The sequence below is a fragment of the Apteryx rowi genome, unplaced genomic scaffold (assembly GCF_003343035.1).
Source record: "Apteryx rowi isolate R43461 unplaced genomic scaffold, aptRow1 scaffold_3, whole genome shotgun sequence".
In the NCBI taxonomy this organism is placed as follows: domain Eukaryota; kingdom Metazoa; phylum Chordata; class Aves; order Apterygiformes; family Apterygidae; genus Apteryx; species Apteryx rowi.
In genome coordinates this window covers 2,314,929-2,342,563 of record NW_020449418.1, presented here as the reverse complement: position 1 = coordinate 2,342,563, position 27,635 = coordinate 2,314,929, and the positions used below count along the sequence as shown (strand labels likewise).

The following is a 27,635-nucleotide window of genomic DNA, read 5'->3' as shown; positions in this document are numbered from 1 at the left end:
TTTTTTTTTTTGTAATTGCCTTTGTAACTACCAGTGGGTTTGTAGATGTGACACCCATCAGAAAAATCAGTCAATCTTGTTTTAGCAATTAGAAAATTCAGGACTTGCCTCTCTCTGCTTGCGTTTCCCCATCTGTGAGGTGAGGACAGGTTCTTGCCTACCTCGCAGGGCGGCTGCATTTCGTGAGGGGTGTTTCAAGGTTGTGAATCGGTGTGAGATTTTTTTTTTCGGGGGGTGGGGGTGAAAGGAGTTTCATAAGTGCTAAGCATTTGTTATCTTGGGCAAATGGCAGTAGAAGACGCACAAATCCCGAGCAGTGTGTCATTAGCGACAGCATGATTCAAGGGAAGAAGGGCTCGCGCTGTGCGGCTGCCTGCCTATGGGCTGCTTTTCCCGGGGCGTCCGCCAGCCTCCTGCGAGACAATAGGATGGTTTTATGTCAATAGAGTTTCAGCTTTTTCCCAGTAAGTATTTGCTGATTGAAACTGAAGAATTGTAAGCACAATTCATCTTAGCATACAGAGAGCACCGGGTGTGAGTAGTGCTGACTGGGACCAGACATTGACATACGGGCCGTCATCAAACTAATTGTTGTTTGAATTACCTGTTATGATCCGATGACAAATCTGCTTCGCTCCTGCCACTGGAGCAGAAAATGTAGCTTGAATTGGCGTGATGTTAGCAAGTGTAAACTGTACTTCAACAAGATGGATAAACCCAATTATGGGGCAGACCTGTAGAGAGAAAATCCATTTAAATCTCGTAATGTTAAGCAGAGCTGTGTTTAATTCATTTGGACCAATTTGGGAATGATGTATGAGTGTTGGTGAACATTAGTCAAAGGGAGAACAGCCGGGGAAAGAGATGCAGTGTTCAGGCAGGATGGCAGAGGAGAGCCGCACCGTCTCAGCGGTTAGCACTAATGGCTGTGGAAGGCTAAAATGACAAAAAGATGTACTAACTGCTATTATGAGAACAGCACAGTGTAAATGAACCAATAAGAGAAACATATGGAGCAGAAAGAAGGTGTAGTATTTTCCTTAAAACTATTGATCTTTCAATTTGAGAAGGAAATATATATATAAATTGAAAAACAGCATTTTGTTATTGCTTTTCAGTGACTGCCACAGGAAGTGTGGGGGATGTTTTGATTTATTTGTTTTTGTCAACTTTTTGTTTTTTAGAAGATTTGTCAAAAAGCAAGGGAGGTGAGTTTTTTTTCATTTTTTTTTTTCCTTGAACAGAGACTAGAGATTGATCACTTCCTTGCAGATTGTTCTTCATGATATGATTGCTTTGTGGGATGTATTTAATGTGTGCTTATTCAGAGGTTTTCCAGCGACGGCCTTCCTTATTTTAAAAGAAAATTAAGCGTAGCATTCTGCAGTCAGGTTTATTGACATATTCCAGAGGATGCGGGTGTTGTACAACAATGGCCTAAGAGGCTGTCACTGCTTATTTACAGGTTTAATACCTAAAATGTGTGTGCTAGGCAGTTGTCAAATGCTGAGGAAGACCCAAGTGAACAATCTCACAAAGGAATTGCTTTGGCAGGACAGAGGAGTTGGACAATGAATTTACTTGATTCGATTGCTCCTGGTCTTCAGTGGGTTCCAGCAAAACTTGCCTAAATGCACATATTGCACATATTCTGTCTTAGTTTTGCTTAAAAAAAAAAAAAAAAACACAAAAAACCTCTCCCCTTGTATTACTGATTTTAAGGCTCTTTCCATAAGACTTTAAAAAATTAATAAAGAGGCAACATTCTTAGTTATATCCCTACTTGTGTCTTACTGTGAATCTGCTCTTCTCCCTCTTATCACAGTAGTCAGTGCTACTCACACACCTCCTGATAGCAGGTGCATGGGAAAGGGAACTATTTCCCTACCACCAGTGCTGGCTGGAAGTGTTGTCCCAAGTTACGGGTGTCCAAGATTTTTGAGGTTTTTGAGGTCAGATAGTCATTTTGTGACATTTGTAGGTGCCACTAAAGCTGGAATGAAATGATCAAGCTGTTGCTGTGTAGATCTCAGGAAATCCTCTAGTAATTCCTCATCTCTGGTCCACATAAAAGCTCTGTTCAACAGCAAAAGTCATTCTGTAGGACTTCAYTTTAAAGTACAGGGAAAAGAGGTGATCTTCATTTTTAGTCATCTATACTTCCAAGCATATTAATTTTGGAAAGCATGGTTTCATTTTGAAATGTGTTAAATCTAGGCCAATAAAATCTGTTCAAACATAATTTTCTTTCTGTTCTTGAGACTGTGAATGAATAGCACTTCAACATAATGAAGAGAGGTCCATCTGCCTTTTGGGGAAGGCAGGTAGTCCTTGGTCCTGTCTTATCCTAAAAGTCCATTTCGCCTTACTGAGAACATGTTGAGAAAGACTTGCTTTGAGGGCATCAAAGAGGTCTTGCTCCAAGTTGTTTAAATATCTAAGCAGTAATGGTAAAAGGAGTAATACAATTCACTGTGAGCTGTAAGACTAAAGTATACCAGTATTATTTAAAAATAAAAATTTTTTCTGTGTGTGTGTGCGTGTGTACATAGGTCCTTCTAGTGAGTCTGGCAGAATGTATATTGAAAGGAGAGTGTATAAAATTGTTTGTCACATTAGTCCATTTTCTGGCACTGTCAGTGTGGGCGAGCCCTGTCACTCACCCCTCCCCTTCGCTTTGGGATCAGCAGGGACAACTAAAGCTCTTGGGACTTCGTGGTAGCTACTCTTACATTGTCAACACTTCCTCTCCTAATCCCTGTTCTGAGAATAACCAAATATTCAGACTTAGCAACTGTTTTTCCTGCCTAGTAACTTCATCTCCCACAATGTCTGCCTTGTAGAATGTGTCTGGATCGCTCAGTGAACTGCTCGGTGTGTGTGTGTGTGTTGGGGGGGGGGGTGTCTTTTTTCCCCCTTGTGGGTCATTCTTTTTTAAGTCACTAAAACTGGCTTGCCAGCTGCTATGCTTTAGAATTGCTTAATACTTTTATTTAATTATGAAATTGTTGTTATTATTATTATGATTTTTTTTTTTCTTGTAAACTTGAAGTGCAAATAAGAATAATCAAGGGCTTTGGTGTCCTGAGATGTGTGTGCATTACTCAGGAACGCTGGGCTTATACTTAATTAAAAGGTCACTGTTGGTTGAATGAGGTGATCATCTGCTGAATTCTAGATGTTGACATGGGATTCAGTCTTACTGTTTTGGAGAGTACAGATCATATATAAATGTGTGTATTAGAAGAATGTAATGTATATCTTGTGACTGTCCCTTAAGAAAAATCATTCAACTGATTAGGATCTTCATAATAAAATCACTTAAAAAGGGAGGCAGGATGCAGAAGTTGTTTGACTCAGAGGGTTCAAATGGCTCCTGAATACTGTAGACAGTCCTATTTGCTATTTAGGCAGATTGTCTCTGCCTCAGTTTGCCCATCTATGAAATGGGAGTAGCAGTACCTACTTAATACTTAGCTTGGTCAGATTCTTTATATTTTGGAAAGATACTGTCTTGAGGTGGAACGAACTTTGCAAAAGTGGGGTTAAAATAAATAAGAACTGAATAAAAGAATTGTATTCTGGGAAAAATAYCCCTTCCCCTAGAAAACTTTTTTCTTCCTTTTGACTTCCTAACAAAATCGTATGTAAAACCGTAACTGGCTGATTGCTTATGCCAGCTAACAGTTTGTCGGGATGGGAGCTGTGTGTTTTGACTTCTTTCTTTTCTCTTCTACCAGATGCTGATTGTATTCAATAATTAYGTATATGAAAGAATTTGCATTATGGCATTGTGGTTTCGTGTTCTCAGAAGTGTTTGGAACGTGGTAGCCATGAGAAGCCAGATTGCATGACACATTTCAGGCTTTGTTTCTGCCTGACCACATGCACGTTTTATATAATTTTTTTTCCTCTTAAAGTTTGAGCAAAAAATTATATTGATTTTTAGCAATCGTATGGAAAATCCCCATTGAAGTCAGTACAGCTATAATCTATTGGATTTGCTGGATTTTTAAGATGCAGTTTTACTAAAGAATGATTTGTTTCTATGCTACTACAGTTTATTCCTACTACAGCGTTTGGTGGTAGAATTTCCCATAGGAGAAACTGACACTTTCTGTTGAAAGACTGCTGCCGTGTTCGCCTGTGTGTTGAGAGAGAGGAAGGAGAAATAATTTTGAACCTGGGGRAACGGCAGTGAGGGAGTGGGGAAATTTTTCTTTTTTTTTCTTTTCTTCCCCCAGTGGGAGGGAGGAAAAGAAAGCAAATCAAAAATTACGAGAAAATGAGTACATTAGACTTGGGCCACGTACACCACCAAGAATTTGGCTTGTTACACTTACAGTCCTGTAAGAGACTATGCATACTCATAAAATACTTGTTCTCTTGTCCTGGAGATTGATTTTGGGGCTTAAACAGGTTCTACTGTTTCTAAGCACTGTTTAGGAGTAGATCCTTCAGTGAAGACCCTGCARTTTTGGCCAACCTGTTGTAATTTTTAGATGTTGAGCACCCATTTCTATATATAATGTATAATATTATATATCTAACAATATAATGTGTTTAATTTTAAAGGTAATGAACTGTTAACCTAGTAATTTAACTTTCGTAGAGCGGCSCGTAACCAAATCTCAGCGACAGGACTGTGGATTTTACATCAGTGATGTGTGAACTTCAAAGTTTAATTGGGAATTTGTGATGCTATGATTATTAGTTTTTCCTTAATAAAAAACATACAAACAGAAATGGAAAAAAAMCCCTAATATCACAATATGCTAGGAAATAAAATAGGGAATAGTTCTAACTATCAACTTTCTTTTGCTGATCATATTTTGTATTTTTCCTATCTTTTGATTTTTCTGGTAAATTGTGTATGTTAATGTGTAGAAGACAAACTTGTTTTGAAGCATACCCTTCGGGCAGCACTGCTGAGATAGGCTTGGTGTTGGAAGCCTAATACTTCATGTTTTGGAAAGTTCAAGTGGGGTAGCGCTAATGTAAGGTAACTTTTTGCATACATCATATCTGAAGGTACTTTACAAGTATATTATATTGATTTTTATGCTATTTTGTGGTTAGATGAAGCGATTGGCATCTGTATTGTGTTCTGGTTTTTCTCTCAATCAGTATGCAAAATATTGGTTGCATTGGTGTGTGAACTGAGGGGAACCAAATGAATTGGTTTGCTGTAAAAAACCACATGCAAAGTACGTACGGTTTTGATTTCTGCTTTAGTGGTTCTGTTATCATTGTTATTTACAGTGAGAGTGGCTTTTTATCTCTGAGTTTGTGCTCTTTAGCCTACTTTCCAGTTGAGTTTTTGGTTTTGTGGTTTTTATCAGCAACGTTCAGTGTAGCTTCTAGAGTTCATAATTCTGTTSTTTGCAAGTCCCATTGCTAGTTAGATCTTTAAGCTAGATAAGAAGAAAAAGTGCTTGAGAATTATTGTAGGGTAAAATACCTCCCCTTGACCAGGACATGACCTGGGTGGAAAACTGAACATCTCTCTTTCAGTAAAGCTACCTAAGGACATGTCTGACCGTAAGAATTGGAGTAGTCTGGAGCTGAGGGAACAGCTCTTTCTCTCRGAGTCCTGTATATGCCTGACATCTCACTGGCTCAGGCCAGAATTATGATTTTTAAAAGAACTTGTTTAAAAGAATTACAGAAAATATTTAACTTCTGATAGAAAAGGCTCTTTGAATGTTACTTGCTTTTAGTAATATTTTTGCTTCGTATTGTCTATACAAAATACATATTCAAAAAAAGAAATAGTGGGCCATGACTCTCCCAGGTGGTAGTTGCGTTAATGAATGAAGTTTGAAAAGTAAAGTATTAGTGCATTTTGAATTTGCCAAGAATGAAAACTCTTTTATTTTCATGTGTTTGAGAGCAGCAGAATCCCCTTCTTGAAGGTGAAAGCTAAYGTTTTCCCCAGTAACATGCTCCCAAGAACTCGTGCTTCTTAAGACACATCAAATACTGTCAGCCATGTGATAAAACTGAGAAACGACAATTCTGTTTACTCCCATCAATAACCTTAGGAAAGTCAGTAGTGGTGAAAGACTTTTGCATTGAAAAGAAAGCAGAAGCTGGATCTAACATACATAATTCATTCAGTGTTTCCCCCYCACCCCTCTCACATGCTCGGCAGGATTCTTCTTCCTAATAATAGAGTAACTTTTGAAGGACAGCGTTTAACTGTACATCTCTCTAATTTCTTCAGCTTCTTGACGACAATCTTGTTTGAATTAGAACTGAAGCTATTAATTCATTATTGGTGAAGTTCAGTAAAGAACTGAATGCATACTAGTTTAACCTATGATGTAACCATAAAAATCTTTTAGAAGGATTTGTCTTCTGATAGCTTCCTGAAAAGTGGGAGAAAATTTTTATATCTAGTGCAAAACTGAGTTAATGTCTATTTTTCCTTCCAGAAATGCATAAATGATTCYGTAAAAACCGTGGTATTATCAAGGTGGATTGCGTATAGTTAACAAGAGTTGGGGTGGTGGAGGCTATGTCATGACATARTTTGTCTCCCTGGGGTAGGAAAACAAAAGACTATATGGAAAACGAGCTGCGGAAGTACTCCTCTTATTGATGGGCATGAAATTAGTGGCATCAAGAAGAGGAAATTTGTTGCCRGTTTTATACTGTTTTGCTATGTCTGCTTCTTTTGTTTGCAGGGAATTCTCTCTTGAAGACTTTATTTTTGTTTTACAGCCCTCTGTGCCCTGTAGGCCTCAAGAACGYAGTCTGTTGGTGATGTAGGATTGCTTTCATTAAAGTGGGAGTACAGTTTATAGGCACAGTAAACACCTTCTGATGGTTTGTTCCAATTAATAAGTGTATACCCCCCCATGTGCTGTAGAAGGTGATTTTACTTGATCTTTTGTGATTAGCGGTGAGAAATGTAGCTTTATTTATACAAACCCATTTTATAAATTGGAGGCTATATTTAATTAGCATCGTGCACCCATGGCCACCTCATCTACACTTCTCCTGCTAATCCATCTCTCCGGGACTCCAGCTTCCAAACAACTCAGTATCTTCAGTCACTGTTTATAGAATAATAAATCTGCCAGGAAAACATTCCCTCTTTGTCTGTTAGTCTGTGGAAATACCCTCAAATGTTAACTCTGACCACAAGCCCAAGATGAGTGAGCTTTATGTCTCAGCTGCTGGCAGCTTTTCCTGTAGCTAAAAGTGCCATGACTTCTGAAACCTGATGCTTTATCCTCCAATACTAGAAACAGGAGTTTTGTTCCCCTGGCAAGGGGAGTGTCCCAACTTTCCAGCAGAGCAAATTCAGCTCATTTGTTTCTCGTGTCATTTTATAGCAACCAGATTTGAACGGGCTCAGGGTTTGGTGTATAGGAGGATTATGCTACACTGAAGGAAGTTCCTCTGATGCTTACTCTGGGACACTGGCAACCGGGACCTAGGTTACCCTTTAGGCAGATTGATAAAGCTGTTTTTCTGTGTTGTGTTACATTTGTTACCTGGAAAAGCAACACACCCTAGCAGAGGGGCTCAGGCATCTCTGTTGCATTTCACAGGTCTCATTTAAACAATTTTCCTTTTCTGTGCCTCCCTTTTTCACTCCCATCTGTTTTTGGGCAGGGTCGGTGTTTCTCACCCTCCTGTTTGTACAGTACCTAGCACAAAAGGACTCTGTTCTCTGTTGGTGCCTTTGGGCACTGCTGTTATACAAATAAAAGGCTATAAAGTTTGCATCAAACTTTTTTTGTAACCTGTCTTGCACAACGAACTGCCTGTGCCAATCTGCATAAAGCAGCGGTGTCTCAAATACTTGATGGTGTAGTGTGAAGGATTCATTATGTTTTTGTGATCTGTAAATCAACGACGACGTCTGTCACTCTGGATTGCAGGCTTCAGCACAGCTATAAACCCTGTCTCCAAACCCCCACTTTTTATTAAAAAAAAAAAAAGTCACATAGGTATAAGTTTTCGAACAAATGTTGCTCCTTCAAAGGCAACAGTAGCAATCCTGTTACTTAGATTGGCTGAATAGAAATGGAACAAAATGCTATGAAGTAGTCCATTCCATGAATTTTTGTTGCTCTAGGATTAGAGAACAAAACTCCATCCTTCTCCCTCCCCCTTTGATACTTTGTGTTCACTGGCTGTTTAATATATTTAAAATTGAGCTGAGACTTAAGTTAACTGTTAGAGCTTTAATTTAACTGCTGGAGCTTGATAAAACTTGGAGCCTGATTAAACTGAGGAAAACCAAGTAGGTAAAAGATGGCATGGGRAGCCAGGCATCTTCCTGCGTTTATGGGTTGAAGGCCCAAAAACTTGCCAACCTCCCTGAGGAGAAACTCGAGGTAGTGGTGGTTGTGTTTTACAGGTGGGGAAAGTGACACATAAAGAGCTTGAGTGGGTTGATTTAGTTCTTGAAAGGAGCTGATGTGGACAGATCTACATGTTAAAGATGACGAGCTGAATACAGGCTCTCATCTGCATTTATTGCATAAAGATTTATGGTTGTCAAAAAAGGGCCCGCCTCCRTAATGGCCAGAAGAGAGTGCGTGCCCGTGCCTCATCTGCTCCTGTCTGCTTTCATAAACTGGTGAGTGACGGGACAGTGGGATGGGAAAGCCGTGAGCTGCCACACGGCTGGAGGCTGGGAGAGCGCGGGGAAGCGAAGGGAGTAGATGTACGTTGGAAGTATGCAGCACCTCTGGGACACGTGTGAGGCAATGCTGTTTACTTGTAGGTACTTGTTTTCCTGGATAAAACTACACAGTATAAGCTCACATATGAGGCCTCCTCTGTTATTTCTGGGTAGTATCCAAAAGTATCTTAAAGTGTTTAGAGAGGGAATTCTCCTCTCCCTTGCCCGTGATTTCCTTGAAGGAGCACTGCCAACCAGACCAGTGGCATGACTGAGTTTCTGATCAGGAAGGTGTTGATCTACGTTGAACAGGGCTGCCGTCTGTTCAGTGTTCACTCTAGAGGTGGGTTTCCCTATATGCAGTTATACTGTCACCCAAGAAAAATTTCTCCAGCTGTTGCGTTTCGTAACAGGTAGCATCAGCTTGATGCCTCTGCAGAACATTGTTACCTCCAGGAGCAGGAGTATAGAAGAGCATTACAGCTCTCAAGAAGACCCTGCCACGTCCCTGTGTCCAAAGGTGTAAACTCGCAAAGCCTTCCTGTACTATGAAGAGCTAACAATCACCTTAACCAGTGAAGTCCAGCTTTGAGTCTACTAAATAAAATTTACTCTAACTGGCATGACATGAAGCTTAGTGAAACTACGGGTTGATTGGGTGTTTTGCCCCAGACTAGTATTTCAGCTGATCTGATTTGTTCAAGGCCCGTGGTATTTGCAGTATTTTTTTCTTTTTCTTTCCTCTCCTTAAACACCCTCCCCGCCATGCTCTCCAAAGCTGCCTCAAGAGTAGTCCTCTTGACACGGAGGCTGCAAATGCCACTGTGGGCACTTGGAATAATTCTCACCTTCATAATCTTCAGAGATGTGGCTTTTTCTGAGAGAAGAGCTTTCATGTGTATAGTACAGAGATTGACTTGTGCTTCCTCCCAGAAGTACCTGGCTAGGGCACTCCATCGTTTTGTGGGAGTAAGTCTCCTTCTTGTTATTGGAGGTATTATTGCCAAGGGGTTAGTGAGCGTCTGGTGTAATTCAGACTTACTTTGCCAGTTGCCTGTGTGGTTTTGCTTCAGATAGGATTTATGACTGGAAATCATATCTTTTCTTAAGCTTTTTTTTTTTCTTTCTTTCTTTCTTTGAATTGTGTTGGGTTCCTTATAGGACTGGTTTCTGAATTACACAGCTGCATGTGATTACAAAATGATTTTGTTCAGCTTTGTCATTTTGATGTTGRCCAATTTTATTCAAAACAAAACAAAACCAAGCTCTCATGCACCTGATGGTCTCTTTGGCTATACTCCAGAATAGTCTGTGGCACACTTGCTTGTCAAATCAGCCTTCCTCTCAGACCAGTGTTCCTGCCTCTTGTTTACCTGTCCCTCTTATAATATGTGTATATATTATATTTATGTTATTGCAAGGATCAGTTTCTGTTGACCTCACTTAGAAACCTCATTCCTCATTTTTTCTTTAGTTTAAAAAAAACAGTTTGAAAGCACCATAATTCCTTAAATTGGATTTCCATTCTGATCCCCTTATGTTCAGTGACCAGAGCGCTGCATGAAGCAATTTTTTTTTCCAAAATAATTTTCAGAGATGAGAATAAGATAAATATGAAATTGTTAAAAACAGCAGCAAAGTAAAACAAAAAAACCCATCAGAACAATGATGGCATAGAACTAATTGAAGGGTATATTCTTATTATTGGATTAGGATAGCAGAAATATCCTCCTTTTATTTTACCTAATTTGTTGTTTGATGTAAGGATATGACTGGTAAATACACAAGTGAGATGTGAGGCTGCTGTTTGAACAGCATTGTATCAAAACTCTGAGAGACATCTGTACTTGCTCCCTCCTGGGCCTGTCTATCTGGTTCCTCAAATTGGTGGACACTCCTTTCCCCCTCCCTCCTCCTCCCCTTTTAAGTGTGATTGTTGAGTTGGGCAGTTTATTCCCAATTGAGATCCAGCATTGTTTGAACTGAAATGGTTAGTCTACGTGGTTTGGTTTGGTTTGTTTTTTTTCCTCTCTCCCCCTCTCTCAAATTTGGACAGCCCATGCAATGTGTTTCATGAAGTCAACAGCTGAGTCTTTTAAAGCACACCCGCTTGTCCCCGGCTTTTTCCTTCTCCCCCCTACCTTGGCCRTCGAGTCTGCTGGAGGGGCGGAAAACGAGTTTGGCACCCACATGTTAGAGAGCACTGATTAGTTCCTAAAAGAAGCAGCAAGTTGATTGCTTACAGAGATGATGTAAGCCGTTGCTCTGGGGTACATCAGGTTGGATTTCTCATGCTTTATCTTATAAAGCCTAAATTAACAGCTGGTTTGGTTTGAGTTCTCCGGGATCTGACTAAAGGATTACAGTCCRTTCTCAAGTGAGTCAATCTAGTTTAATTTATTTCAGGTCTATCAAAAAAGATCAATCAAAGCTCTTTTGAAAGTAAAGCTGCAATCGGCGTGTGTACTTAGATGTCACTGTTGTTGTATTTACTTTGCTTCTCTGGTGGAAAAATGTTCAGCTGCAGCTAAGACTATTGCATTTTTTTTTTTTTAATGCATTTAGATTTTTAAAAGGTTAGCTGTGTTTTGAGAGCTGTTGCAGCCTATGTATACTTCTAACCAAGCCTGCTCTTTTTTTCCCCCTTTTTTTCTTTTTGTGAAATCTCTGAACTTGAAACTGTACTTGAACTGGGAAGGATCGTGGTTTAGTGGTTAAAAAATACTAGTAGGAGTTGGGAATACAGATTCCTCTGCTGATTGCTAGACCTAAGACATGACCTCAGGCATCTCATTTAATTGCTGTTTGTCTCAGTTTCCCCATCTGTACGATAGGAATAACAGTATTCAGACCTGATGTAGAAACAAAGTCGCTTGTGTTTACATAAGGGTGTGATTTAGAAATCAACATACTTGAGTGAGTGCAACACTGCACACACTCTCCAATCAGTGGTCTATATTGTTGACTTAATTTGTAGCTCTGTGCTTAGAGGTGCAAACAACAGTATAGCTAGTGCTAAACTGAGCTTTTTGGCTTGATAGACTAGCTAATCAGACTTTAGGGAGCTGGAATGCCACAGCCTCAGGAGCAAGCTATTGAACTAGTATAATACCTCTGCCAGTTTTTGTTTTTCAAAAACTTATGGAGCCTAACTGCCCTGGCAGACTTCATGCCAGATCAGGTATCAGTTGGCCTGCTGCCACTGACATGAACTCCATGCCATGGTCTCTTCTTAATTTGGCAAGAACATAATTGAGTGCCCACACCTTAACTGGATAGATACTGTGCTGTTGGATGATCTGGTAATGCAGGCATGTGATAAAGATCATGAAACCATGGCCCAATCTAGCAATTACACATGAGTTTGTACAAGTTTGATTTAATTAATTTTCTGAACTGATTTTTAAGGTGCTAATTTCTACACGCAGTCAAGGTAAGAGCGTGGCCTAAATAAGTGAGAAAAATATGCCACCAAGACTTCGGCAATAGGTTGCTCACCTCTGTTCTGAGTTGTTGTTGTGTCAGCTAAATGTGAGGTGATATTGTTCACGAGGTAGCATGTGTTGTGGTCTCCTTGAATCACTTTCAGGTGATGGCTGAATGTTTGGGAAAGACAGGTCACTCTTGTAGCACAGCCTGATGCCACATACTGCTAGACGTGCTTTCTTGGTATAGAAAAACTATACAGCACTATACTATATACTATATAATATACCAACAACTGGCAAAGTTGCTTTTGCCGCCAATCCCCCAGTACCTTTCCCTGCTTACCAAAACAAACTTCAGTGGTAGAAGCCATTTCTGTTGATTAAGGACGATAACAGCAGTTATGGACGAGACCCCATCTCGTCCTGCAGACCAGCAGAACTGGCCTGGAAGAGCTCTCTACTGTAGTTATGACACCAGCCCATTCAGAGCAGACCCTTACATGAAAGTTGCATGAAAGTTTGAGAGAGGTTAGTGGAAGTGAGATGTTATGAAGCAATACTTTGCAAAATRAAATGAGTGTCTTGCAAATATCTTGTTCTTAACGGGGGAGATTTGCGCTGTAAAGTATTTAATGGCTGATGCATGCTCTTTCATGCAGAGATTACCTTGATGTTTTTTGTGATTGAGTAGGCCATTTTCTGATTGTTTTTATATTTCCCCTGCTTCAGTGTCTATCTTTGTCTTGTTTTAAGTCAAATTCCCTCTTAAGTTGGTGTAGATTCCTGAACAGGTTGGAAAATTCAGTGCCCTCATATCGCTTCTTAGCCATATCATTTTTCATGTCATTGTGAACTGGAGATACGTGACTCTATTTTCAGCCACTATAAGTAGGTCTGTTGAGTTTGCTAGACTAGTAGCCATTTTGGTCTGCAACTTTGTGATGTGAGTGTCTGAGATGGCCTAGCTGATCCTGTTCTCCCTTACCAACAACCATGCGACAGTTCCCTGCCATCACCTGTTCAGGTTGTTGCTTAAGACAAGTTTCTATATATATTTTAAATGCCAGAAATAAATGGCTTAAGTACCTTTTATGTACCGTATGAGTGATTCAGTCTTATTTGTTGAGCAATAAAATGCCATGTCCATATGGATTAACTCTTTTATGTTAGTATCCAAACTCAAAATACTGGATATTCTTGGAATGAAATGTTAAGAACCACTTCCCAGCCACCAAGTAGTTCTCACCAGTCTCCTGCTGAATGAGTGAAATGACTACCGGGGCTCTTGCAGATAAAGAGTATTTGTAAGGTCTTCCCGCCACTTTTAAAGCCCAGCTGTTCTTTGGGCAGCTGCTCTTCCATGTAGGTACTTAAAAAGAAGCAGCAGCAGACAGGCATTTGCAGACTGAATGTAGGATTTTTACAATGGCTCAGCATATTTATTTATTTATTTTTAAACTGTTTGTCCTACTGAGTTAGATCAGTCAGGATGCCATGTGCTGTAGCGCGAGATTATAGAATAGAGCAATGATCAGGTTGAATTCTCCCATGTGAGCTATGCCTGTCCTTTGGAATATTTTGTACTCCTTTTGCAGATGCAGGTGTGTTCTCCAATGCAAGCATTATTCTTAGGAATATGATTATTAGCCTGATAATCCTTTCTGGTAGTTGGTGATTTCTCTTGCTAATGTGGGGAGTTTTATCAAGTGTTTGAGGTGTGAAGGTTGTTACCTACTCTGTGTAGCCAATTAAAGACTATGACGGTCTTTATCAATATATATTTTGCACTGTGTTAAAAAGCAAATTGAGAATTAATGAGTAACTTCCCATTCCCCTACTATTTAGCAGCTTCATCCTGTAACATCTCTCAGTGAAGTCTCTCCTTTTAAAAGTCAAGACACTGAAATTGCCTCCTTTTGATCCTCCCTTATACCTGAACCTTTCATAATTCCATCCCCCACCCCTGTTACTCTTACCTGGGTGAAAAACAAGAAAGGAGATTCAGAGTAAATGCTAATAATTGTGTATGTAATGTAATTGGAAGTGTTTCATTGACATGCTTATGTGAGCTGCTTCTTCATCTTAGTGCTTGAATGTACCACTAGACTTGCATTTAGCTTCTTGTGGCTGCTCTTTGATGCAGGTAGGCCATATTATAAATAGGCTTGTTGCTATGGTGAAAATAGGAGTCCTTGTCTGCTGTATGTAACCTTCCCTACTTTCCTGGACAGTGTATGTTTTTTGTTTTTTTTTTTTTCTTCCTCTTTTTAAATATGCCATAGTAGAACAGAATCTGGTTGCCTTTTGGGGGAAGGAATTTCGATTGCTGAGTTGGGTTGGAGAATGGCACTTTCAAGGAGCCTTCAAGAAGGTGTGGGTGGTTTTGGGGGGCGYGGGGAGAGACTGGAAATCCCTTTTGTGATGACTCAGCATGGCTGAGGCATCTGTGGGCTTCTCTCCCCATCTTCAGGGTTAGAAAGATGAATATGCTTTCTCCTGCTCCTTCCATTACCTGGCTTCTGTCAGTTATTTTTTTACAAGGTTAATGCATTGTGCTAGGCGTTTGCATTGTCATGCCAATAAAACTTTAATAATGATGGTAAGATTGACTTGTACATAGCCAGAAGATGAATCTTCTGGATTCAGTTTAGAAACGAAGGTTCCTGTTTATCAGTAGCTGCCTGCAAATTCCGAGGGCTACTAGAGGCTCATTTCAAAGGCTTCGGCAGAAGGGAGTGCTCTTCAGGGATGATTGCTATAAAAGCTGAAGATGGCTGTGCCTGTCCATTAATCTGTTGAACTCATTGTTCTCCGTATCCTTGTTTTATTTTGTTATTAAGCTGCATTTTGTGCAAAAGGAACTGGAAAAATCAAGGGTGACTAAGGGCTTTGTGAGGCAGCAAGCTCTTTTTTTTTTTTTTTTTTCCTTAAAAAAAAAAAAAAAAGAGAAAAAGAAACTCTTCATTATGCTGTTCTGTATTTGAGGTAGCAATAGCTACAGCCTCCCCAAACCCCTTATGCACACTTGACATGTACCTGTCTCTGCATCAGACCTGCTCTGTTGTCCTCCGAGGGTGAGTGCTGCTGAAACACTGGAGGGTCACTTTTGGTTTTAGCCCGGACACATGCTGTCCTGGTTGCTCTCTCTCCCCGTGCCCTTGTCCCCTGCTGATCTAGGAAAACACTGGAAGTCAGAATTTGGGACCACAGTTCAGCCAGAAACCTACCCCACCCTCTGCTAAGCCACAGATGGCTCTTAGCTTTCTGCAGAGGATTTCCCCTGCTGGTTTGAAATAACCTACTCCCCACATCATCCACCTTCTCTTCAACCTCCCAGCAATGAATCTGTTTCTAATTTAAAGCATATTTTTCATAACTGCTCTGAAGTCTTGGAAGAGGAATACTGACTGCACTTAATTCAAGTCCAGTTCTTTCCTCCCTGTGACCTGTGTTAGTATTTTTAAATGAAGATAATTAATCTTTAAAAGAAAATTCCATGTCATCCTTAAGCTGTTCTAGTAAAGTTTCTGTGAAGTTTAAAATAAAACAAAGGGGCAAAGCATAGGAAATCTCATGCACCTAATTTTTGGGGCTCTAAATTAGAGACGTTTACATTTGTCTCTCCCCTAAATGTTTCTCGGTAGCATTAACTTACGTCTTGACCTTATGTGGAAAGGGTATAACTCACTCTTCTTTTCTTTATATTGACCTGAAAAAGCGTGAAGTCACTAGAAGTGTAGGCCGGCACCGGGGAAGCAGGGAGGAGAGCTTTGACTAGCTAACGTTTACTGCCAATGTTGAATGAAGCAATGCACAGAAAAATAAACCCCATTCTTGGGAGAAAAGCCTTGTTCTTTCATCTTGAGTAAACGTTCTTTCATGTCTGGTAACGTGGACTTGGACTCTTTTTCGGTTTTTGTTTTTCCTAAGCCCCTCAGGCATGGTAAGCAGCCCCTGGCCCGCCTGGTAAACCTGCGAAGCAGCTTTTTCCAAGGTGCCATCTCTCCATGCCAGGAACGCTGCGGAGGAGGCACAGTTACACCTTGGGAAGAGGGTATGGGTTGGACGGGGAGTGAAGACGGTACACGAAAAGACTTGCGTCCCCCGTTCCTCCCCGCCAGCATCCCGTTGTGGTGCTGGCAGGTTTCATACTGGGGCTGATCACACTGGTGTGGGTCATTTCAATAGCTTTAAAAAAACCCCAAAAAGCAAACAACCCTCCTCCCCCAAAAAAGCAAACACAAAGAAGTAAACCAGGGGATAACTTGGTGAGTGACCTGCCTGTCCTAGCAAGTTTAGCTGAATTTAGAAGTTTAAAAATGGGCCTGTTATCCGCTAATATTAGCATTTGTGTGACCTGACATCTTGCGTTCGTGATCTGAGTGAGGAGGGGAGGGGAAGCAGCGCTGGATGGTGCTGGTGTGCTTGATGCTGTTTTTCTTCCTGCGTCAGAAACCAGAGAGCGTCCCAGAACAGCGAGTGGTGGTGGGGAAGTCGAGCGAGAGCGGGGGCAGCCTGCGGCGCTCGGCGGGACTCGAAGCGCTGCCTCCTCCGAAGGACGCAAGCCTGAGACCCCATTGCTGGTCCTTCCTGATGCCGCGGTGCCGGGGCGCTGCGCTCGCTGTGGGAGCCAGCGATCCGGCCCCAGCGCGCCCGCCGCAGCCCGGCCCCCCGGCTCTCCCTGCCGGCCTCGGCCATCGCTTCCYGCCCGGAGCTCTGCGGGCGAGGAACGCGGCTCCGGGCGGCCGTGGGTCACGCACGTGACTGGGAACGGGGATGTGGGTCTATTTCCAGCGCTGCCGCAAACTTCCTCTTTTAATTTTTGGAGCGAATCACTCAAGCTCTCTCTCCCCCTTTCTGCCCATATGCAAAGTGGGGCTGAGTGTGCTTTCCTCATGGGAATGTGCTTTAAATAGAGATCTTCAGTTAGAGAGTATTCGAAAGGGCAAGTTGTAGGATGGGTGCAAGACAGTATCAAAGTATGACTAGAGAAGGAGATCATGCGGAAATATTTTAAAAAAWTAACTCAAAGTACTTTTTTTGGTTTAAAAAAAAAAAAATCTTCCAAGTCTTCCACGCCTGGCTTTTTATCATCAGATTAAAAATGATTATAAGAGGAGGGCTGCCAGTGAAAAGTTACTTCAGCTGTCTCTTAAGGATGGAAATATCCCTGAGTTTTGGTTTGTGGGGAGGGGGGGAGGGAGGGTTTGGGCGGGCTGGCTGGCCTTCCCGGCCGGGCCCACGCTGGCTGCTTTCCCCAGCTGGCTGAAGGACTCTAGCTCTCCCAGCTTCCAGGAACCCAGACAACACTGCGAGTTGAGTTAAATCCATGCCTTGGTTGAAGGGGAAGTGTTTGCACGCCAATTAAATATGCTGCATTTCCAAAATCCCATCTACTCACGCATTTCTTGTTAACAACTCCAAGTGCACAATGCAAAGTTGTTCCTTTGCCAGCTTCAGCAGCCTCGCAGCCCATGTGCTGTGTATTTCTTTAGATAAATTTGAGTTTTGATTTATGAATACTGGGGTAGAATTGTACATGTGAGAGGGACTTGCTTTAGTTTGGTCACCATGTCTTTAATCCATTWGATTTAAAGAAAGGATCCAACTGGATGACATACTGTTAGATTAAATATAGGCTATCCCAAGCAAAAGTCCAACAAAACATTTTTCTTTATTCTTAACCGTGGTACCAACAGTAAGTTGCTGAAAGTTGAAGCTGACTCTAGCTTTCTCTTTGTCCTTCCTGATAACCAAATCATTTGATACCAAGCTGTGTAGTTTGGCATCTCCATACCAAGGTTCGTTCTTGCACGTGTTGCCTGTTTTGGGGGAACATGTTTCTGGACCCAGGTGTCCAGAATTTACTCCTGAGCCATGGCCAGTTTGGATAGGTCATAGTGTTGACTCCTCTGCAGATTCAAATGGATAGAAGAGTCTTAACCCCTCTGCTAAACAACTGTGAAGGGATTTTATTTATTGATGTGCGTCTTCGGTTTGGTGTCATTTGCTTCTAGGGCAGCACTTCATTTCCCCCCCCCACCCCCCCCAGAAAGTACTGATGGATAGTTGTGAAGTTGTAGAGAGCCAGTAATAGCCCTAAGATCACTAAGGAAGGTGTTCTTGAGGCAAATGGCTTTGGCATATGCGCTGCCTGTGTATTTATGTGCTGTATCTCTGTGTAGATTGTCTGTATCTAATGGTTCCTGGCCATGTATATTTGCATCTATTAGCACTATTTGTAAATAACCTTGGTATTCACTGTCTGGCTAAAAGATGCTAAATGTRTGTGAGATCTCTGTCAAAATGCAGTCATTGTAGTAAATTGGACTTGATTTTTTTTTGGGGGGGGTATCACTGGCATTGTGTCTGCCAGCAGTTTTGACCATTATTGGAAAGGAGGAATTAAAATCATAGAATCAAATCAGAATTAAAATGAAACCAGTCAACAGCAGCTGTAAGCAGCCATGTGATTTTGGAAAATAGGCTTAAAACTGATAAGGACAGTGTCACAGTACAAAGTAAGGCTTTTCTTTCTCAATTTTTGCTCYGAAAGAACTTTATGGTGCTTTCCAAAGTGCCTGCTGCAAATTGATTTATCCCCTGATAATAGTCTTAAGTTGTTTAATTTGTCTTCTGAAAATATATGCACAAGTTGTAAAAACAAACAGTTTTTATGCCTTCTATATTAAGCCATGTTGTATTTCATGGAGCCGGGGAATAAAAGGTCTGTACGGTGTTGCTCTGGGTCTCAGTGTCTGTGTAGGAAATTACTGGGGGGGGACTGCGTCTCTGTCGATGAGAGGCTATGGGGCAGCTTCATTGCAGATATGTGGTGAGTGTTAGCAAAGCTGATCACAAGTGGCTGAGGATATGGTATGTTTTTTCCTGGCTCTTCATAACTTCTCCTTTCACTGGGATTTTTGCATGTGAAGGATGTAAAAAAAATCCCCCTTGAATAGAACTGGAGTGAAAATGGCCTCACATCTTCTGTAAGGGAAACGGAGGAGATGCTTGATTTTTGAGGTCAGCATCCCTTCCTTTTCACTGTATGAAATCTCTGTTTCTCAGTATATTGACATTTCCTCTTTTGCGAGGGAGAACATTTTCCTATGTAAAGAAGCTGTATAATGGCTTTGCTAGACTTTCTTCCCATGTTCCTCACTGCTGTCAGGTGTGGTGGTAATGGTGAGCGCTGTCCAAGATCCTCTCCTGTTCCGAACCTGCCCAGAGCTCGATCTATATCTGTATTTGCACAGGCAGAAGTGGCAGGGCTCTGTAAGGTAAGAAAGCTACTTTAARTGCAGCAATAAAGAGAGCCTAAGTAAAGGTAGAATAAAACAATCACAGCACCAACAAGGTACAGAATTGTTTTGGTTTACTAATTAAGAATTGGAGGAAGTGGTGAATATGCTTGCTAAYTGGGATGCACAGATAAGTAAGGGGCAATGGTTTAGGGGCTGGCTAGTGCATGATTAGATTGCTCTGCTAAACAGGTGGTCTTGGGGACAGTGGGGTTTTATTCCTGTTGCGTGGGTGGAAAGTTTAAGGGTTTAGAAAATCTGGGATTGTTCTGCAGGKTCTCCTTGTATTAGTGTGAGTGTACTTTAAATGGATATGTGTATTCATTTTGTTCATGCAGCTGGGCACTGCTTAGTCTACTCTGACTCTTTCTRTAGACCAGACAGTATCTAAAATGCTCTCAGCCTAACTTCTGATGCAGGGGCTGAAGCAGAAAGCTGCTGTTAGAAAAGATTGATTCTTCTGCCAAATGAACTTTTGGAAAGATTTAATTGCTGGATTACGAGAGATATCTGAATTTCAGTAGTAAGTTTTTAAACTAAATCTACAATCTACCTTTAAACACTTCATCACCATGGGTATTTAATTTAGATGTGAAAAACACCTTGGGGGCAGAGGAAGAAAAAAAAAATCAGTGCTAGTGTATTGAAATTTTTTTATTTTTTTGGTCTGGTTTTATTAACTTGTATTGTGCAAAGTTAGTGGTAGGGTGCTAGAAAGGGACAAATAACCAGCTCCGACTGGATTTGCTGATGTGACACCGTGTCGGATGGGTCAGTTTTGCACTCATACATATTTTAGTGGTTTGAACTTTGTCAGTAAAGCAGCAAACTATCTGGTCAGTGTGAGTTCCCACCTTGCAGGCTCAGCCTGGAAGTGCTGGTTATCTGAAGTTGCGTGTGCCTTACACAGCGAACAGGGGCACAAGGTTTAGTACACAGCATTAGCTTTGAAGCAAACCTTTATTTTTCTGCTTCAGGGTTTCACATCAAGTCACATTCCCTCCTCCCACATTTTCTTCCTTGCCATCTCCCTCTCCTCTTCCAGGTTTCTTATCATCACTGTACAGGCKAGCAGTGTCTTTCAGCCTTGCAGCTGAAAAGGGCTTTGCTACAGCCAAAAAAAAAAMCAACAAAAAACCCCCCAAAACCAAAAACCCAAACTTAACTCCCAAAACAACCACCCCAAACCCCAGGTCCTGTCCTGATGCTTGTCTCCATGTARCTGAGGCAGCTGAGTGGCCATGAGATAGCTGCAATTTCCAGCCATTCAGCAATCTTAAGTCTGTAGAGGGGCCATGTGTGCAGCTGCATCTGAAATTTTTATCACCACCACTGCAGGTGAAAGGCTTTCATTTGGCTGTGCTGGTCCAACAAAGTCTATTTTATTTATGTGCTTCCAAGCCCTTAAAACTTCTTTTAGGGTACATCAGTAGGGAGTTAATAGAAACTTTGAAATAGGAAAAATGCCTGTGGGTTAAGCAAAAACCCAGTTGACCAACTTGAGCACAAAGCTGGTGCTTAGTTGGGAGGTCATTTGCTGCGGGGGGAGAGGGAAAGGTGGACTGGCAGACCACGGAGAGCATTTCCCATTGGGAAAGGAGTTGTAAACGCAATTAGCAACTCTTAATTTGGGAAGCAGCGTACACTTTATTTTGCCTGTGGTATGTATATTCTTGGAGAAAATGCTTCTAAATCTTACTCCACTCAGTTGTTGTTTTAGTATTAGCTTAGCACATTTATTTGAACATTTGAACTAGATTAGCACATATATGGGCTGCTATAAAAATAATTACATTTGGGGGGAGTGAAAATACTTAAGGGTTTATTCTTTATAACTTAAAAAAGACCAGCAACCAAATACAAAAAAGTGACTTCACAGGAAAGTTTGGATCAGGTTAAAATTTCCTCCATTTCAAGTTCTTTTCAAGAGAAGCAGGGTTTTATTTTTTTAAACAAAATGTACTTTCTTAAAGACTAAAATGTCTTAAGCACCAGCATACTGCTCTACCTTGTTTCTGCTAAATGGGATTATAAGGGATTTAATTCTGTGAGAATTTTTGTATTGCAGGAAGTGACTTTTTACAGTGTTTTAGAGTGAGTGGTACATGACATTCTCCTCCAATTCCCATCAGATCTGTCTTCTCTGACCTGGATTTTCCTTCAGCGGTAATACCTGTGTCTCTCAAGCATCTTGGATCAGAGAGGGTAGGGGAGGGAGAAGATGGGTCAGGAATAAAAACCCAACTTGAAGATTGGGTAGTTAGAAGCAAATTGTATCGATTTCTGTTTGCAGGTCTGATGGTTTTGAAAGCTACTTGCTGTGCAGCTTTAAAGCTCTTTCTGCCATATGTGCAGTCAATAAATGCTAGGGACTTTGGCAGTATCGCTTGGGTGCTAATCTAGCAGTGCATTTAAGCACCTGAGTGACTAAATATACTGAAACCAGTAGGGCTGCTTGAGCTTAAAACTTAAGCAGGTGCTTAAGCGCTTTGGTGGATTGGAGACTATAGGCGTAAAGAGTATCTATGCTAGCTTCTTTCTGAACGTAAATGTCTTTTCTTCTTTCTCTCTCTCTCTTTTTTTTTTTAATGATTGTCCCTACCTTCTTGGTCTCCACCTCCCCAGTTTCATCAGTCTTTTTATGGCTTTTTCTAAGCTAAGTGATTTTCTGGCATGTTGAACACACTGCACATACTATGTAAGAACCACAACTTGAAATGGAGTATAAATAGAAAGGGAAAGTAGCTGTTCTAATTGCCGTGCAGTTCAGAGAGCAAACAAACTTCAGGAATTTTGAAGAGCCAGCTAGACTGTTATTTATTTATTATTATTTTTAAAGGAGTGTTTGGAACCCATGGTGATGTTAGGGACCTTTAGATGCAGAATTTGAATCTTGGTGATGTTCCTTTTTAAGCTACTGTTATTGACCTCTGTTTATCATAAGGAAAGACTATTCTGCCAAGATGAATAGTTCTTGAACAGCATCTCCTCAGGTAGGAGGCAAATTAAGATGCCTCAGTGTCTTATTTTCTTTTTTCCCATCCCAGTTTTGGCTGTTGCTTCTTTCCCTGCCCCTTTTATACAGTTTTTTGGCTGATACGTAGGTAATGCTGTGTGTGTTTTGTGTTTTTTTTTTTTCTTTCTTTCTTTTTTTTGCCCCCCTTCCTCTTCCCAGCTCCCTTTGTGTCCCTTGCAGCTCTAGAGAACTGGCTTGTTTATTGCTGATAGCATGTTTGATGCCAAGAAATCCTGACTCCTAGTGCATTATCGCGGGGCTGTGACGCAGGGCAGGCTCATGTTCCAGATCTAGGGCTTGTTTATCTTGGATCCTTCTCGTGCCGTGGAGCAGCAACGAGTACTTGACTTCTCACACTCCTTCAGCGACTCCATCTTCTGCAGACTGTGATGCTGCCTCCTCTCAGTGTGTGTCACTTGCCCGTCCCGTTCTGGGGCAATTCCACCTCCCCAGGAGAGGGGGCCTGGGAAGGAAACAGTGAGATTGCTCATCATGAAAAAGCTTTACTGAGAGGCTGGTGGGTCTTACCTATTAGAAGCTATGAGTGGAGTTGCTGCTTTTTTTTGTTTTCTGCAGTTGCTGAATACCCTTTCAAAAGGGAGGAATTGGCCTGTGAATTAGTGGCATTTGGGGTATTACCTGGTGTTTGCAGATACGGTGTTCTTCTGCATCCATTGTTTGGAATTGTGGTCCAAGCTGTGGTTTATCACTTTGCATTTCAGTGTTGTTTTATTTTTTTCTCTCTCCCCCCTATATTTTTTTGCTCTGAATATTGCTTGCAGTGTGCAACAGATGTGGGGATCTGATCCCACTTCTATTGAAGTCAATAGCCAAATTCCTATCGACTTCACTGAGAGTGAGAGCAAGCCCCTGTCTAGGGAGTGAGGATTAGAGCTAAGTAGGAGTAAGTAAAGTACAATAAAATCAGAATATCCTACTTACTGCTTAATGCCATGAATTCTGTTTTGAAGAATTTCTGTTTTGAATCCCATGGCTTTTTATGCTGGTGGATGCCAAGAGCTGAATTCATGGGGGTGGGGAAGAGGAGGAGTTGACAAGCCTAAGAGGGTTTTGGTTTCTAGAGTTAGAAGGGGCATTGGGAAAAAGGAATGAAAAACAATCCGTGCTTCCTTCATGACCCTGTAGTACAAGGACTTCAGCTGATGGATGAGGGGCTTGGTTTGGCAGACATGCTGCATTGGATCCACTTTTGACCATGTCAACCAAGTGTCACTGTCTAAATCTGGAATGTTGTGTATAAATAAACCCAGAAAAAGCTCGGGAAAGGGACAATGGTAGAACAGGCTCTTTAAAAAGAAAAAAAAAATTGCCCCCTTCCTGTCCCCTTCTAAACACTTTTTTTTTTTTTTTTTTTTTTTTTTTTTTGAAACAGGCCTGCTAGGGAGGGAAAAAGCAGTTACTTCCTAAAGGTTTTCCTGTAGGGCCTGCCTTCCCAAAGGAGTCCAGATCTGCTCCAGAGAGACAGTTATTGCAATATGGTGGAAGGCAGTGTTTTGTCTCTAGCCGTTGGGGTGGTTTTGTTTGTTTGTTTTTTGGGGGGAGACTTCAAAGCACAGGCTTTGGGGTTCACTGTTCCATTAAGCTAGGACAGCCAGTGGAAAAATTGTTCAGGATCGGGGAACGTGAAGTCACCGTGGGCTTCCCTTCCCGGACTAGGTGTGGTGATAAGTGAGGACTTGGTGTGTGGACTTGGATCCCTGCAGATAGCAGCACGGCCTTTAGCACCTTCGCGCCTYGGGGCCTCACAATGAAGAATAGGTTGTTATCCTGGCAAGGCTGCTTTTGACGTGGGCAATATTGCCCTCATTTTACAAGCAGGAAGACTGAGGCAAAAGGCTTGATTTCATGTGACTCATTGAGGATGGCAAAGGAGTCTGGCAGCCTTGGAAATTCAAGTCCTGTCCCCAGAGCCCTGCTCCTGCATCTTCTCACCGCATGCCACCAAGCTGGCGGGTTTGAGTGGTGCACGGGCCTGGGACGTTTTCCTCATTAGGGGTCTGCTCCTGACGCATGTCTGCAGTGCCTCTCGAGGCTGTGCGCAAGGCGCAGCTTGTGGCAGAGGCGGGGGGACGTGGGGGGCTGCACGTTTTAGGGGGGTGACCTGGTGCTCCCTGAAAACGAAGCTGCCGAGGCAGCTTTTGAAAGCCGCGGCCGGCGGGGCCGTGAGCCGGGGTAGGTGCGGCACAGGGGTTTTGCTGCCCTGGTTCCTCCTGTCGCTGCTCTGTTAGGATGCTTTCCTCTGCTAGCTTTTTCTTTCTTTTTCCCTTCGCTCTCTCTTTTGGCCAGGATTTTAACATATATCACAGGCTGGTAGGCTAAGAGCCTGGGACTTCCCCTCACCACACTCAAAGCCTTTGATCTTTTGCTTTGGAGGTAACATCAAAAGAATGGCTGAGAAAGACAGCCAGCGCTGTGAAGTTCAACGTTCAAGTTAATAGCTTGACTGAAGGTTGTGCTGCATTGCTGGAGCTGAAGTAAACAGAGGCGATTCGGTCACATTTCCCGGGAAATTGCCCTTAATGTTGGAAAAGGGCTTCATTTGCATTCTGAATTAATCGAGACCCTACTGAAGGGCAGACTTTTCATTTTATTTTGTTACTTTTTTTTTTTTTTTTAATTCCCACAACACAGGTTACAGGAGGAAAAGAACTGGGGTGATTGTTTCAGGGAGTGAGATATTCGGAGCTGTTTTACTCTCTGTTCCTAACAGTTGGTCATGGACACGTATTCGCCCTCGCAACCTTGTCCTGCAGTTTTCATGTCCTGTTTGTCATTTCTAGTTTTACTCCGTTTTCAAAATGATTAAGCTGAAGTCTGTTGGCAAACAATTGCCTTCCCCCTTCTGTTAATAATAATAATAATAATAATAATAATAATAATAAAAAAAATCCCCAACCACTCCCTGTCCAAGCTGTACAGCAGATAGTATGTACTTCCCCATGCCAGATTTCTTTTTTTTTTTTTCCTTCTCTAATTCCCTTCCCACTTCTGTTTGAAATGCTCCTGACGTGTGTGGGTGAATGGCTGGCAGTTCTGTCCATTTTTTCCGTTGCCATTTTCTGCTATTTTGGTGGCCTCTATTGTGTGTGTGGGAGGGGGGAGGTTTTGTTTTTTTTTTTTTTTTTTAATGTGCTGCAGATAAGATGGGGAATTTTGCATGATCAGGAGGTGGGCACACCAATGGGTGCAGCCAAACCCATTTCTGCATTGGCTTGGGATATGAGGTGGCAGCTACTGGGCTGCACAGGTTACTTGCAAGTATTTAATAATTTGACAGTGGTGTTAATGATACTGGAACCAGAGTTTCTGAGGGGCAAAATGCTGAAGTCTCCCTTTGACTTCAGTGAGGTGCTTGACATTTCCAGATGAATCAGGCTGATCTATTATATTTACAAATTTAAAACATAATTATGCGTGACTGATAGGATATGGGTTTGTCTGCAGTGTTTTTTTGTGTGTACATATGTGGAATGATTGATGTGAGTGTTAAACTCTATAGCAAGGTAAAAGCCAAAGAACTCTATTTGTTTTCAAACACATTTATAAAAGAGAGATGCACTAAGGATACCATTATTCCCCATAGATAGAGGCATATTCTTCTTAATCCTAGAACAAAGAAGTAGGAGACTCAGATTAGGAGAAAAGTTAATAGCCTTAATAAACTATTAGAGAGGAGATTTAAAATTACTTGGAGACTGAAAGTATGACTCCCACTTCTGTAAATTTACTTATAAAAGAAAAAAAAGTATTAGTCACTATATTTTTGCAATGTTTTGACCTTTTGAGCAGAGCTTCACTGTGGGTCTTAAATCACTCGGCAGTCCGGGGAATGAGATTCACAAAGGAGCAAAGCCAGTCGGGCACCCAAGTCCTTATGGCTTCTTGGAAAAATCCTGGCCTGAATAACTGTGCGCTGTTGAGTGAATTAAATGCTGTGGAGCATGTGGAGGTTCAGGACGGGATGTTCGTGCCCTCTCGAGGCAACGTGGAAGGCTCCCGAGGGTAGTGACCCTGCAGAGGAGACCGCGTGGCTCTGCCTATAAGGACAGTGAGGCGTGTTAAGTTTTGAGCCAATTATCCTTCAGAAGAGATGGCAAAACGTCCAGCTCCGCCGACTGACAGGCTGAGSCAGGTCTTGTAAGAGTTGCCATTCTTCTAGACCGATGGATGACTTTATCAAGGTCTTTCGACTGTTTTTCTTTCCTCTACTCTTCCCTTCTTGCTCGTTTGATAAACAATTCTTTTGCCTCTTTTAACAGAATAAAATTAATTATTATTCTGATTAAATCCATATGCAGTCAGAGGAATTTTTCTACAATACTTGTGCTACCTAAAATAGCTGCTGCCAGAAAGCTTCCCCTGAAGGGATCGTTTGAGGGAGGGCAGGACAGTTTTGAGTTCACTCTGCCCTTCAGGTAACATGGTATAAACAATATGTTGCAAATCCCAGGTTGCTTATGGGGGGCAGGAGGAAAAGAATAGTAATTTTCAGTAGATTAGCAGCTATTGTATCATTGCATGTTGCTTAATAAGCCTGATATTACATGTGAGAGGTAAGCTCCTTAGTGGAAGCAGGGTGCACTGTAATGACCTTTCGTGTGCAGGTCTGTTGAGATGAAAGGTGCCTCCTGAGGTTATTGGGTTAGCTATTCAACATGCAAAAACACCAACTGCAATTTATTGTCCTGTGCAAATACTCTTCTGTTTAGTAAAACTCTCAAAAATCTGTTCAGGAATCTGCTTTTTCTTCCTCGCTATCCACCTAATACAAATTTGACTTGGAAATGGAACAGATTTGCTGTGTCTTGATTTTAAAATAAATAAATAAGTTATTGCTATGAAAGGAAATTCATTGATCCTTACTTGCTTCATTTATAATTGCAGTTATCTTGCCTCATCTTGAAAAACAAGAACACCCCTCAAAACCCACCACATAGCTAACATAAATTGTTATATCCCTCCCCCTCCAATCTCTTGAACCTCAAGAACTTATAAAATATAAGTGTCCACAATAAGATAATAAAATGTTATAAGATTGGAGCCTTTGCTTCACCGGCTGTTCAGTAAGTACATCGGTGTCTCTTGGATGTGCCCTGAGGCTCTGAAACCTGAGGCCTGCCCACATCTTGAGTTCTACTTTCCTCCTTGCAAAGTGCCTCTGGCTAGGAGAGCTGTCGATTTCTGCCCCCTCCCACCCCCCTTCTCTGCTCATAAAAAGCTTT

General features: G+C 41.6%; 1 protein-coding gene across 1 annotated transcript in view; it reads left to right on the top strand.

The window, feature by feature from the left end:
• Window positions 1–27,635, top strand: part of TCF7L2 (transcription factor 7 like 2) — a 173,110-nt gene that overhangs the window by 12,467 nt on the left and 133,008 nt on the right. The gene's annotated exons all lie outside the window — the stretch shown is intronic.